The sequence below is a fragment of the Ctenocephalides felis genome, unplaced genomic scaffold (assembly GCF_003426905.1).
Source record: "Ctenocephalides felis isolate EL2017-DRISC unplaced genomic scaffold, ASM342690v1 CF-g0.4_SCAFFOLD_01492, whole genome shotgun sequence".
Lineage (NCBI taxonomy): Eukaryota > Metazoa > Arthropoda > Insecta > Siphonaptera > Pulicidae > Ctenocephalides > Ctenocephalides felis.
Window position 1 is genome coordinate 57,280,749 of NW_020537646.1, and position 15,318 is coordinate 57,296,066.

Below are 15,318 nucleotides of genomic sequence, written 5' to 3' on the forward strand. Positions count from 1 at the left end.
AAATTAGGCTTGGAAATGGAAATAAATAATAATTATTAAATTTGAATATTTGAAATGTTGAGTTAAAATTAATTAGAATTAAAAATAATAATATAAGATATAAAAATAAAACGTTGTAGGTGACTAAATGATACAAAAAAAACATGGAACCGTCGCAGGTTCCCAAAATTTGAAAACCGGTTCTGGAACCAGAAAATCTGACTGGATAATATTATGCTAATAAGTCGTTCTGTATTGTTGGAGACCACATTTGCCGTGTCATTTTGCCTTAAGCAGGACTTCTAATACCATTTCATTAGACATATGCACATCAAATTATCATATATTTTATGAATAATATTAGGAACGAATTTCTATGGGTTCCATACCAATGTTTATCCGTTTGACTGCGACGCGGCGCTCACGCGCTTAGATATTTTGTTTCTGCGCAGCTAATGTATTGCAGTTATTTTATGAAATTTGCTTGATTTATTCTCGATCAATCCACATGAAGAAAAATATGAATTCATTAAATTGATATACAGTCTCTGAAACAAATGTTTATTATCTAAATTATATAATATCATACAAATCAATTCGCTCACGTGAATTTTTTAAAATTCTATACTGTTTAAGTAAAATAATAACATTTTATAATTGTTAAATATTTTAGTATGAAATATTTTGAAATATGTAGCTTTTTACTTCTGAGAAATTAAACATTGTTATATGTGTTAGTCTAAATTTTTTCATTGCGAGCCATCAGTCTTTAGCCCATAAATATTGATTTTAATGACTTCTCCAAATCATTCTTTGACACTTGTTTTCAGAAAGACCACCTACTATTTTCAATAGACAACACCCGACTACAAGAGCCGCATTTTATTTAATCCGTCTAAAATATTATTTCTGAAACTAAATATTTATGTATTTCAACAACATTTCAAACGATATACAAGTTAATAAAAATACTTCTACTGTCATTTAAAAAAAATCAGTTTATGTAAAATATATTAGTTTATGTTTCAAGTAAATATTATTTTATATATTTGTTATTTATTTATGAAACACTATTTTAAAATATGCAATATTTCAAAGTTAATTAGCAAACTCGAAGGATTTTTTGAAATTTGTTGTTTTACGATTTATGAGTCGATGTACAATCGTCAGGCTCTAAAAGGACGCTTCTGCGTTGAAATATTTAGATATATATGTATTAGTACATTTACTAATATTATGATCATAAGGTCCACTTGCTCTCTGACTGCAAGAGTCGAATTACATAATGGGAAGAGCTTAGGTATAAAAAAAAGGGTTATCAAAGTATGAAATTTTTATATTTTTATGAAGTTAACAATTTAGAAATTAAATTACTTTTTATGAAGTAAACTATTTATTTCAATTAAACTAAGGCGTTTTGTTGTAATACTTTTAATAATATGTTCTTTTTTTAATACTATATGCAGCCAGTTTTGTAAATTCTCCTGATCAAAAGAAACCGCCTCTTGCTATGGATATCGAAAACTTTAATTGAGAAACTAAAAACTAAAGAAACTAAAAATAAGCTTCAAATTTATTGGTTTATGAAAAATTTTATAATTATTTATTTAAAAGTTTATGAAAATTACATATAACCTAATAATGAAAGCAGACTAAATATTATTCGACTGTACAATTTCCAATTTGAGAATTGCATTCATGGCAAACAAATATATAACTAAATAGTAATGCACAAAAAAGTGTTAATTATAATTATATTAAAAAATTCAAAGGGTTACAAAAAAAATTTCAAGAACAAAAAGCGAGACACGTAGCTTGAAACGGATGTTTGTGATTGAATAGAAAAACTAGTGGGGTGTATGGCATCGTGCCTTAAGGCAAATTGCTGGAACTTCCCGTACCGTAACGAAATGTTCGAGGAATACTGAATGTTTTCAAATAGATTATTATTAATATTGTAACATTGTCTAATATTTATAAGAATTATATAAACTGAATTGCAAAGTTGAAATTATTTGTTTGAAGTATATTAGAACTATAGTCAGAATTAAAAGTAAAATCTGAATTATTTTCGATATACAAAAAAAAAAAAAAATTTTGAAAAAGAAAAAATTGAAACAAAATGTTATTTCTCTAAAATCAATTATTTTGTTAAGACAAGCAGAATGTTCTTTGAATCATTTAAATCGGACGCTTAGTTCTCTCAAAAACTGCCATTTTTTACACATTTAGCTCCGTATCTTTGGAATGGCTGGGCCTGCCTTTGCCAAAAACTGATAAACACTTCTCCCAATCATTACTAATTGGATGTTTTTTAGATCATTCAAATCGGATACACCGTTCTCTCAAAAAGTCGACTTCTATTTTCTGCACTCTTTGCTCCCTATCTCCGTAACGGCTGGACCTGCCTTTGTCAAAAACTAATCAGCTCTTTTCCCTATTAATAGAAATCGAATGTTTTTTGAACCATTCAAATCGGTTGATCCGTGCGCCCGAAAACGTGACTGGAATTTTGTATCCATACATACATACACACACACATCCATTTTTTCTGAGGTATGCCAAAATGTTCAGAAACTTTCAAAACGTCGAGAAATGTAAAAATTTTCAATTTCCATTTTCGGCCCATTACAATAACTTACTCTACGGGAAGTTAATAAGAAAAAAGTAGCCGGACTTTTTTCCGGAGCGGTCTGGAATTTTCCGGGATCGATCCGGACTTTTCCGGGTTGGAACCGATCACGGTTCTTTCGGAACCGGGTCCTTTTTGGACTTTGGAACCGGTTCTTGAAAATGACTGTTCTTGACAGTTCTAAATCTTATGTTATCTCGATGTTTCAAGCCATTCTGAATCAAATGAGACCAAATTTGACTAGTTGGTATTGGTATTTTGCCTTGAGGCAAGTTACATGAACTTCCCGAATGCGTGAATAATCGACTTAATCAATAAAAAATAAATTAATTTATGAGTGATTAAAAGTATTCCGAGTGGATTTATTACACATAATTGGAAACAAACGAACACGTTAATTCTCGAAGTATTTTCTTAAAGCAATTTTTTAAAAATCAACAATTTTTTAAAAATACTAGTATCCGGAGGACTTTAATGGTTTAGTATGTTTAATAAGACCAAGTACTCTATCATTATACTAAGTAAATCGTCTAATTTTGATTTTAACAAACGTCAAAAAAACTTCTCTTCTTCTCACACTTTGATGAATTTTTAAAATTAAACTACTTGTTGTAAGACCGTAATAGTTCAAAAAGTTCTATAGGACCATGGAATATATATCGCCAAAAAAAGTTCCATAAAAATCGGCTTATTTTTTTTTTTCAACAGTTAATTACAAGAAAATGGATCGGTAGATTTTCACCTAAAACTAATCTGTATCATTCCCAACTAATATTTTTCGAACAGTTTTTGATTTTTTTAAATCGATTTGGTAGTATGAACTTAAACGTGAACAAAGGGTTTAACACTTTTTTCCAAATTACAAAGAAACGGCTTGGCAGATCGTTGCACAAAACTGACAAACAATAGTGCTCATCGAAATACATCAAATGGCTTGTAATTTTCTGAAATCGATTTAGGCGTTTTTGAGAAAACGTCGATGGAAGGTCTAATTTTGTCAAATGCCAAAAAACGATACCAATTTTCGCAAACTATGACGAATTTTTAAAGTTAAACCAATTGTCGTAGGGCCGTAATATTTTAGTATGATTTAGAAGACTATGGTATCTACCGTCAAAAAAAAAAAAATAATAAAAATCGTCAAGAAAAAATTTTAACACTTTATTACAAGAAAACCGCCCGGTCGATCTTTACCAAAAACTAATCAGCACGATTCCCAACCAATATCTTTCGAACGGTTTTTGAATTTTCATAATCGATTCAAATTTGCGGGCTAAAACGTGGACAATTTTTTTTTTCACTTTTCTGCTATCTATAAAAAAACGTCTCGGCAGATCATCGCACAAAACTAACAAACGATAGTCCTTGTCGAGATACGTCAAATGGCTTTTAAATTTTTGAAATCGAATCAGCCGGTTTTGAGAAAACGGCGATTTACGACAAAAAATCTGTTGGTGCACACGCACTCACACATACTTTTTCCAAATTTGGTTTCACTTGATTTAGAATGGCTTGAAACGTCGAGAAAACATAGAATTAGCGAATCGGATTTTTTTGTGAAAACATAAACTTCTCCTTCGGGAAGTTAAAAATGACTTCACTCTAAATGATAAAAGGAAACTTAACAAAAAAACTTCTAAACTGAACCAAATAAGGGGAGCAAATTGAAAGCGTAATGATAACGCACTGGAAGTGAATTGAACACAAAACTGGAAACGCACTATACCCAAACTGAATAGAACCCGAACTAGAAACGAACTAGAACGAACTGGCCTCATATTGGAAGCAGAGGTCAAATGTTTTGAAAGGAAAGAGACAGGTAGTCTGGATTAGAATAAAATAATTCGGCAATTTGGTTGACATATTGCTAACTTGAGATGGCGACTATATTATCATCGACACATGTGAATATTTATTGTGGCGTCACCATTTAATAATATCATTTTATGTAAAAAAAGATCTTGAGAGATAATCAAGACAATATTATCACTAGAGCTGATAAAGAAAATATTACTATTATTTTAAACGTGGATGATTATTCCTTAAAAACCATAGAAATGTTAAATGAAAAAAAAATTATAAACACTTAGTGAATGATCCTACAAATCATTTAAATAGAAAAACTCTTAAACTTATTGACGATTTGTTTAAAAAGAATCAGATTTCCAAATCACTAGGTTTTTCTTTGAAAGTATTCCATCCAAATTTTCCTAAACTTTATCGTCTACTGAAAGTTCATAAACCCGATTTACCTTTTAGACCTATCGTTTCAGACTCAAATTCACCTCTTAGCAAGCTTTGAAAATATATCAACAACATACTTTCCAAGGACACCATTTTGTCTGAATTTAATGTTTCTAACTCTTTTAATTTAGTTAATAATTGGGAAAAAAAAGATTGTTCTATCTAATCATTCTTTAGTTAGTTTTATGTGGTTTCGTTTTTGACAAATGTTCCGTGGGACTTAGCTCTTGATGCTGTCTGTGATTCTTGGAGTGATATCCAGCCTCATACTTCCATTGATCTGATTTGGTTTAAACACATTCTAAATTTGATTTTAAGTAATACTTATTTTCGTTTTGAAGATAGTTTCTTTTTTCAAATTTTTGGTTTACCAATGGGGTCCGCATCAGTCAGTCTCGCATTGGTTGATCTAACCTTACGCCTTATAGAAAAATCTGTTTTATCCAAGTTACCGGTTCAACCCGTTCTTTGCTACAGATATGTTGATTTTATTCTCTTATGTTTAAAAGAAAATTACATTTTCGAGTTTCTAAATTTTTTCAATTCTTTTTTATGAACTCTTTGCAGTGCACTTTTGAACTTGAATTTTGAATTTTGGATTTAAAAATCATTAAAAGTTATTTCGACAACCTTATACTCACTAATTGAGCCTACCTGGTCTAGTAGATACATAAATTAATTTTCTTGTCATTCGTGTTCAATAAAAATTGCCACCACAATTTCTTTAATTGATATAGCCATTTTACTCAGTGATAAAACCTTTTGGGGAAAAAAATTTAATTCATCCAGTTCTTTGTGAAGATTCTTACCCTTTACATTTAATAAATAATGTAATTAAAAACAGGTTAAATTTTTTTAAAAAATAAGTTTTTTAAATTTCAGTCTGATAATTATATCAATGATCGTGTTTCAAAAAGTTCTGTTCTGACTGATTCAGATCCTTCTGACACAAGCAAATACAAAGGAGTTTTTGTCATATTTAGGTAGTTTCTCACATTTTCTAAAAAAATGTTTTTAAATAAAGGTTTTTTGTTAGTTTTTACTTTTGACAATACTTTCACCTCGTTTTCACACCCTTAAAGTCTAACTCCTGTTGAGCATATTACTGATGTTGTTTACAAAGTGAATTGCAATGATTGTAATTGTTATTATATTGGCGAAAGTGTGAAATATATTTACAAGAGCATGAACCAACAAATTTGTAATCCGACAAATCCAAATCAGTTTAAGACAATGTTTTCGGAACATGCCATTAGTTTAAACCAACTTTCAATACCAAATATCCTATAATTTTACACAACGAAAAGAATGGTAACCTAAGAAAATTTGCCAAATCGGTATTTATATTTTTATACCCCCTTTGCGATAATAAACTAAATTGTGCTCCTTTAGTACTTGACTCTTATCATAATATAATTAATTTTTTTTAAAATAATCTTTCAAATCTTTGACTCTTATGTTTTTCATAGTCTATTTGATCTTATGTTTTCATATTTTTATTTTCTCAAACTGTGTCTCTACTGTTTAACTATTCTTGAAACTCCCTCCACTACATTCTTCGTGTGCCTTCGTGTTTTTTCCTCTGACGCGTTTGGTTCTTTAAAACGGAAACTTTAAAAAAAAAATTGTTTACTTTATATTGTTTATTTTCTATATGTTAATCAACAAAAAAAATGTTTTCCTGGTATGGTACGTATCAATTTACTTGCCATTCTATCTTTTAATCTACATAATAATTTAAATAAAATTTCTAACTGTCCGTAGGGTAAGTTATAGTAATCGCAAATCGTAGATGTGGAATCGTACTGATTCGCCGTTTCGAAAATACAGAGCAAAAAATGCAGAAATTTCGATTAGATCCTGGACATCGCAAAAAATCGAAAATGAAAATTTTTATATATCTTTAATTTTCAAAGGTTTCTGAATATTTTGGCATACCTTTGAAAAGTAACAGTAACAGCCACCGTCCGTGTAACGCGAAAAAAATCAAAAACTTCCTTTTTGACTAGAAGGGTTGGTCACACCGTCTGACCTAGGGTCACGTACGGAAGCGGATGAGGGGACACTGCTCGAAAGAGATGTGTGGATGATCCATATAGCGCACCGTGCGTGGAAACTCCTGGCATCAATGTGCCGCACCCACGGGAGCAAGAGGATGCCAATGAAGGAAGAGGGTGCAGGACTAAAGCGAATTTTTTTTCCGCTCCAATGGTCACAACTTCTTACAGCAATGGAGGTAACTGTAAGTGTGATAACCCTTCCACTTTCCGAGACACCGCGATCGGAGGCGACTTTTTGCCCTGGAGAACTATTTAAATTGCATGGATAACTATGAAAGCCCAAAAAACAAGAGACAGGTGACGTATTTATGGACGTCGAGCAGGATGCGGCCAAATCCGCTATAGTGAAAGGACACAAGAAGGTTCTCGGTAATCTTCACCGAAACAGAGTAAACTCTGCACCATCGGACCATGGAGAGACTTGGTTCCAAAATTGACGAGCTAGCGGAGTACGTCAAAGGTAGGAACAATGTTTACAGCAGAATAAAGGAGCTAATTAGGTCTATTGATGCAGCATAAAGCCTGGCGTTGGAAGAATATACGGCACCCCCCAAAGCTGTCGCAATGACTCTCCCGTCATTACGACCAGTACACAGATCTCTCCCAAGACAACTATTTCGCCAAAAAATTGCAAGCATTGAAGGCACTCTCGGTAAGTTTGACTGAGAAGTCATTGTAGCTGGTGATTTCAACAAAAAATCGGCTGAATGGGGCATCGAATACTCGGACATCAGAGGAAATCACGTGGCAGACCTTGCTGCAAGATTGGACCTCACTGTGCTAAATACTGGGAGTATTACAACTTTTAGAAGACCAGGATATCAGGAATCTTTCCTCGACATTACGTTGGTCACTTCAAGAACAGCAAAGATGATTGGAGACTAGACTGTATCTGAAGAGTATAGTGGCAGTGATCATCAACATATGACATTTAGTGTTGAATCTGGTCCGACTCGACCAAGCAACTTTTGCAAACGATGGTGGAATGCCAAGAAGCTTGACCCTTAAGCTTTTCGAGCAGCCCTCGAGCAAAACGCAGCTACTCTTCAAGTTGATCCAACACTAAGTACCCGCAGAGAGACGTAAGAAACGGTCTTTAAAACTATGAACGCTATTATCACCTCATGTAACGCCTCTATGCCACAACCAAAATATTAGGGTGTACACAGTTCAGCATATTGGTGGTTATCAGAGATAGTAGAGATAGTAGTGGAAGGAAGGGCAAAGCGTATCAAATTGTTACAAAACGACTTGGTAGAACTTTACCAGGAGCACCGTAATCTCCTGCTGTGATGAATTGCATCGTAACGGAACTATTCCCTAAACACGCGCCATGGAAAAGGAGACAATACGCGGAAAACAATAAAACACCCTTCACTGTTAAGGAAATACAAGATGCCGCAAAAACCATAAAGACAGGAAAAGCACTAGGCCCTGATGGCATCCCAGCCTCAGTGATAAAAGCTGTAGATCCGAAATTTCCAGAGATTCTTCTGAACGCCTACAATGCCTGCCTGGCAACCGGCACCTTTCTTACGGTCTGGAAGCGGCAAAGATTGGTCTTAATTGACAAAGGTAAGGGAACCCCTGTAACACCATCGTCGTTTAGACCGCTCTGGATGTTAGACATTGCCGGAAAATTGCTTGAGAAACTCATTCAATGCAGACTACGTAACAACATTAAATGCGCCGGAGGTTTTGCCAACAACCAACACGGATTTCAAAAAGGGCGATCGACGATCGGCGCGATTCGGAAGGTCACGGAAACAGCAAGAGAAGCATGGGGTGGTAGTCTTAAAGCTCATAAATTGTGTCTCCTCCTTACATTCGACGTTAAAAACGCCTTTAACAGTGCGAATTGGGAGGATATTTTAAACGCCCTAGAGCATAAATTTGACCTGAAGCCAGAGAATCTTGGACTAATAGATAACTACCTTGATGAGAGAAAGTTGATAGTGAAAACGACGGAAGATCATCAAGAACACGAGGTTACAACTGGCGTACCTCAAAGCTTAATCTTAGGAGCCGATCTGTGGAACGCTGTTGCACAGACCGGAGGCTATGTAATAGCTATGAATCCCAAGGCAAAAGTGAACACATGTGGTATAAAATTTTGTTTTGAGGACACTAAAAGGTTTTTACTATCAACGTAGCAATGTGTGGGTGAGTAAGGCTAGGTTTTCATGTTCGGAATTGACTGTGTAAGGTTAGGTAAGGTTTACATAAACGGATTTAGTTTTAAACAATCAATAAAAATAAAAAAAAAACGAAAAAATAATTCGAGCGACAATATTACACGGGTTTAGTTTTACTCAATGGAAATAAATTTAGAAACGTTATTAAGTATAACTTGGTAATTTTCGCAGAATAAGGAGGTATCATTTCTTTTGTTTACACTATTTTTAATCCAGGTTATGTAACAAGATTCTGCAAAGCGTCTCTGAATTGTGTTAGTTTCGTGATAAAGAATACAGGCATTATAAAAGTTAAATGTGTGTTTAAAGTTGATGTAGAGTTAATGAGGTGCGGTGGATATGAGTTGTTGATTAAAGTCGTGCGGATGAGGGATAAGTTAGAAGTCCAAAATTGTTTGTCTGAGCGTAAGATGGCATGGTCGACTGAATTAATAATAGTACCTATCTTCATGCTAGAAGGGTGGTAAAAATGATAGTTTAAATACCTACCCGACCGATACGAAAAATAAATTTATTTCCATTGAGTAAAACTAAACCCGTGTAATATTGTCGCTAAATTTATTTTTCTGTTTTTTGTTTTTATTTTAATTAATTGTTTAAAACTAAATCCGTTCATGTAAACCTTACTTAACCTTACACATTCAATTCCGAACATAAAAACCTAGCCTTACTTACCTACACATTGCTACGTTGATTGTAAAAACCTTTGAGTGTCCTCAAAACAAAATTTTATATCACATGTGTTCACTTTTGCCTCGGGATTCATAGCTATTACATAGCCTCCGGCCTGTGCAAAAATACTTAAATTTTTTCTACAGCTTTTCAAAACAAAACTCTCATTATTTTTCTTATTGAAAAAATTCATGATTATCGACTGGTTAGATGTATCAATGTTAGTGCAAAATTCTGTAATGTGTACACATTTTTAGATATAAAATACCATGTTCAATGTAAGTTTCATTTTATCTTTTTTATTTTCTTTTATATATATATATATATATATATATATATATATATATTGTGTGTATATATGTACGTAGGCATGTACATGTATATATATATATATATATATATATATACAGGCCCCGTGGCATTGACAAAAATGCCGCCCCATCCTTGAAATTTTACGAAATTTCGAACTTTTTTTTGAAGCAATCGCGCTGTTTCAGCTGCGTAGGGACAAAATATAGAAGCGCGTAAGCGCCGCATCGCAGTCTAACTGATAAACAATGTTACAAAACGCATTTAAATGTAAACAAAACTTATACTTATTATTATATATATAGATTAGATATATATCTTTAAAATATCTGGTAATTTAATGTGCATATAGCTTATGATCATTTTTGTCCGTCAAATGTTTCTTTTTCAATTTTTTTTTATTGGATCATCGAAACCGCTAAAACTGCCCCCCACAAATTTAAGCAGTTATTTATTCTGTAAAAATTTTTGAATGATATTAAACGCTTTTTTTCTCAAAAACTGAATTATCATCAGTTGGACCTTTCTTGGCCAATAACTAATCAGCACGTCTCCTTATCAATAAAAATTGAATCATTTAAATCGGTTGATCCGTGTTCTCGAAATCGACTTGAATAATTAAGAATATTACAAAACAGCTACGAAGCACGATTGTTTTGCAAAAGTTCATAATTTTCGAAAAATTTCAAAATACAAAAAATGTGTTTCAAAAGTCTTCTTTTTTCATTTTTCAAAAAATTTAAAGCTCTTTATAAAATGTAATTTTTAGTACGGGATGTTTCAGTAATTTGTCAGGCAGAATGCCATTAGTCACTAGTTTAAATTTTTTTCGACGCTATGAGCTTGGAAGTGCACAAATTCGTCATTTTAAGAGGGCACGAGGACTGAAAAACATATTTCTCTTAAACTTTTAGCTTGTTTACGGATTTTTATATCAACCTAATTGCCGAATTTGATAACTTATTTATTATTTTTATAACTAATTTGATAATTTACGTTTGGAGAGGGAGGCAAGGCAAAATAATAAATTTTAGTTATCGGTTATTTCAATCCATTTTTTGCATTGCAATCGTATTATGTTTTGTAAATTATATTTCTTGAAATAAAAAATGTTGTTAGAAAAGTTGATTATATTGTATAGAATTTTGTTCTCAATATCCAAATTCTGCCGCCTCTCAAAATTTGCCGCCCTGGGCAGTAGCCCCGATTGCCCCTACTGCAAATCCAGCACTGTATATATATATATATATATATATATATATATATATATATATATAGTATATATATATATATCTTCTATATATATAAAAATAAGTCGGGTTTTCCTTCCTGACGAAATAACTCCAGAACGCACGAATCGATTTTGAGAATTTTGCATTTGTTGGAAAGGTCTCGGGCTCCGCAAGGTTTATAGCTGAAAAAATTAGTGGTGCATGGCATCGTGCCCTAATGCAAATTGCTGAAACTTCACGCACCGTAATTAAAAATTCGAGTGATAAAAATAATCAATAATTGTTTTAAATAATTTAAAATAGATTATCTTCTATATATATAAAAATAAGTTGGGTTTTTCCTTCCTGACGGAATAACTCCAGAACGCACGAATCGATTTTGAGAATTTTGCATTCATTGGAAAGGTCTCGGGCTCCGCAAGGTTTATAGCTAAGAAAATTAGTGTTGCATGGCATCGTGCCTCAATGCAAATTGCTGGAACTTCACGCACCGTAATTAAAAATTCGAGTAATGACATTAGTGAGAATTATCAGAATAATGCTTGGTTAAGTCAACGAGCAATTCTTGCCGCAAAGAATAATGTACACGCACTGAATTTCACCATTCAATCAGAAATTGCTGGCGATTTGGTGACATACCAATGATTCCGACTGGTCTTCCGTTTGACTTCAAACGATTGCAATTTCCAGTGCGCCTTGCGTCCGCAATGACAATTAACAAGTCGCAAGGCCAATCGCTTAGTGTTTGCGGGATAAATTTCAACTAGATTATTTAGAAAATCTTTGTTTTTCACATGGGCAGTTAGACGTTGCCTATTCACGAGTTGAAAAACCATTTGCTTTGTTTGTGTAACGTCAGACCAAAAAAACGAAAAATATGGTTTACCAAAGAGCACTTCAAATGAAACGGATAATTTGCGGATTCACTTTCATTTACTTAAAGAATTTCAACTTAAAACACTTCATTTATGTCATCGAAATTCATTACTGTTGTATAACAAAATCTAATTTTCTCTTTTCAAATATAAAACAAGCAAAAAAAAATTTCATCTTTCTCACGAAACCAACTGGTGGCGAAACGGAGTTCGTCGGGTTTGCTAGTATATATATATATATTAGAGTGGGCCAATTTTTGCATATTGAGGCACCTCGCTAATTTAACTTTTTACATCATTTGAAACAATATTGTAAAAAAAAGCATAACCCGCAAATGAATTTAAAGTCAGCGAAAAATTTAAAACATTTTTAATTTAAAGGAAAAAATTGAAAAATCTCATGAAAAATATATTATGACATATATCGAGTTATACATCATTTTATTCGTAATTTTATTCTGTATCTTTCGTACGAACAAAGTTTTTCGTATCTTTTACGGTTTAGATAGTATAAAGCAATCTGTGTAGTTGGTAACTTGTCAAAATGCACAGTGCGGCTAGGTTGGAGCAATACTCCTCACAATTCGATATTTCTCTAAAAGAAAACATATAAAGTATTAACATCATTAGAAAGGTCTCAAATTCTTAGTTCTTTTTCCATATATCACAACTTCGAATTCCTAACGGTGTGGCCTACAGGCGAGTTGCCGTCGTGAAAATTCGGAAAAATCGGAAAATATCTAGAGAAAATTATATGAAACACAACAATTTATATACCATTTTATTCGTAATTTTATTCTGTATCTTTCGTACGAACAAAGTTTTTCGTATCTTTTACGGTTTAGATAGTATAAAGCAATCTGTGTAGTTGTTAACTTGTCAAAATGCAAAGTGCGGCTAGGTTGGAGCAATACTCCTCACGATTCGATATTTCTCTAAAGAAAAATAATATAAAGTATTATCATCATTAGAAAGGTCTCAAAATTCTTAGTTCTTTTCATATATCACACTTCAAATTCCCACGGTGTGGCCTACAGGCGAGTTGCCGTCGTGAAAATTCGGAAAAATCGGAAAATCTAGAGAAAATTATATGAACACACCTAACCATTTATATACCATTTTATTCGTAATTTTATTCTGTATCTTTCGTACGAACAAAGTTTTTTCGTATCTTTTACGGTTTAGATAGTATAAAGCAATCTGTGTAGTTGGTAACTTGTCAAAATGCAAAGTGCGGCTAGGTTGGAGCAATACTCCTCACGATTCGATATTCTCTAAAGAAAACATATAAAGTATTATACATCATTAGAAAGGTCTCAAAATTCTTAGTTCTTTTTCCATATATCACAACTTCGAATTCCTAACGGTGTGGCTACAGGCGAGTTGCCGTCGTGAAAATTCGGAAAAATCGGGAAATCTAGAGAAAATTATATGAACACACCTAACAATTATATACCATTTTATTCGTAATTATTCTGATCTTTGTACGAACAAAGTTTTTTCGTATCTTTTACGGTTAGATAGTATAAAGCAATCTGTGTAGTTGTTAACTTGTCAAATGCAAAGTGCGGCTAGGTTGGAGCAATACTCTCACGATTCGATATTTCTCTAAAGAAAACATATAAAGTATTATACATCATTAAAAGGTCTCAAAAATTCTTAGTTCTTTTTCCTATATCACAACTTCGAATCCCAATGGTGTGGCCTACAGCGAGTTGCCGTCGTGAAAATCGGAAAAATCGGAAAATCTAGAGAAAATTATATGAACACACCTAACCATTTATATACCATTTTATTCGTAATTTTATTCGGTATTTCGTACGAACAAGTTTTTTCGTATCTTTACGGTTTTAGATAGTATAAAGCAATCTGTGTAGTTGTTAACTTGTCAAAATGCAAAGTGCGGCTAGGTTAAAGCAATACTCCTCACGATTCGATATTTCTCTAAAGAAAACATATAAAGTATTATACATCATTAAAAGGTCTCAAAATTCTTAGTTCTTTTTTCCTATCCACAACTTCGAATTCCGCACGGTGTGGCCTACAGGCGAGTTGCCGTCGTAAAAATTCGAAAAATCGGAAAATCTAGAGAAAATTATATGAACACACCTAACCATTTATATACCATTTTATTCGTAATTTTATTCTGCATCTTTCGTACGAACAAAGTTTTTTCGTATCTTTTACGGTTTAGATAGTATAAAGCAATCTGTGTATTGTTAACTTGTCAAAATGCAAAGTGCGGCTAGGTTGGAGCAATAGTCCTCACGATTCGATATTTCTCTAAAGAAAACATATAAAGTATTATACATCATTAGAAAGGTCTCAAAATTCTTAGTTCTTTTTCCATATATCACAACTTCGAATTCCCAACGGTGTGGCCTACAGGCGAGTTGCCGTCGTGAAAATTCGGAAAAAATCGAAAATCTAGAGAAAATTATATGAACACACCTAACCATTTATATACCATTTTATTCGTAATTTTATTCTGCATCTTTCGTACGAACAAAGTTTTTTCGTATCTTTTACGGTTTTCATGTTATAGAGCAATATGTGTAGATGTTAACTTGTCAAAATGCAAAGTGCGGCTAGGTTGGAGCAATACTCCTCACGATTCGATATTTTCTAAAGAAAACATATAAGTATTATACATCATTAGAAAGGTCTCAAAATTCTTAGTTCTTTTTCCATATATCACAACTTCGAATTCCCACGGTGGCCTACAGGCGAGTTGCCGTCGTGAAAATTCGGAAAAATCGGAAAATCTAGAGAAAATTATATGAACACACCTAACCATTTTATATACCATTTTATTCGTAATTTTATTTCTGCATCTTTCGTACGAACAAAGTTTTTTTGTATCTTTTACGTTTAGACAGTATAAGGCAATCTGTGTAGTTGTTAACTTGTCAAAATGCAAAGTGCGGCTATGTTGGAGCAATACTCCTCACGATTCGATATTTCTCTAAAGAAAACATATAAAGTGATTAGTACATCATTAGAAAGGTCTCAAAATTCTTAGTCTTTTTCCATATATCACACTTCGAATTCCCACGGTGTGGCCTACAGGCGAGTTGCCGTCGTGAAATTCGGAAAAATCGGAAAATCTAGAGAAATTAT

At 32.9% G+C, this 15,318-nt stretch overlaps 1 protein-coding gene across 1 annotated transcript in view; it reads left to right on the plus strand.

Annotated features, from left to right (window-relative positions):
* Positions 1-15,318, plus strand: part of LOC113371439 (beta-glucuronidase) — a gene marked incomplete at its 3' end in the record, with an annotated part of 608,953 nt that overhangs the window by 341,248 nt on the left and 252,387 nt on the right.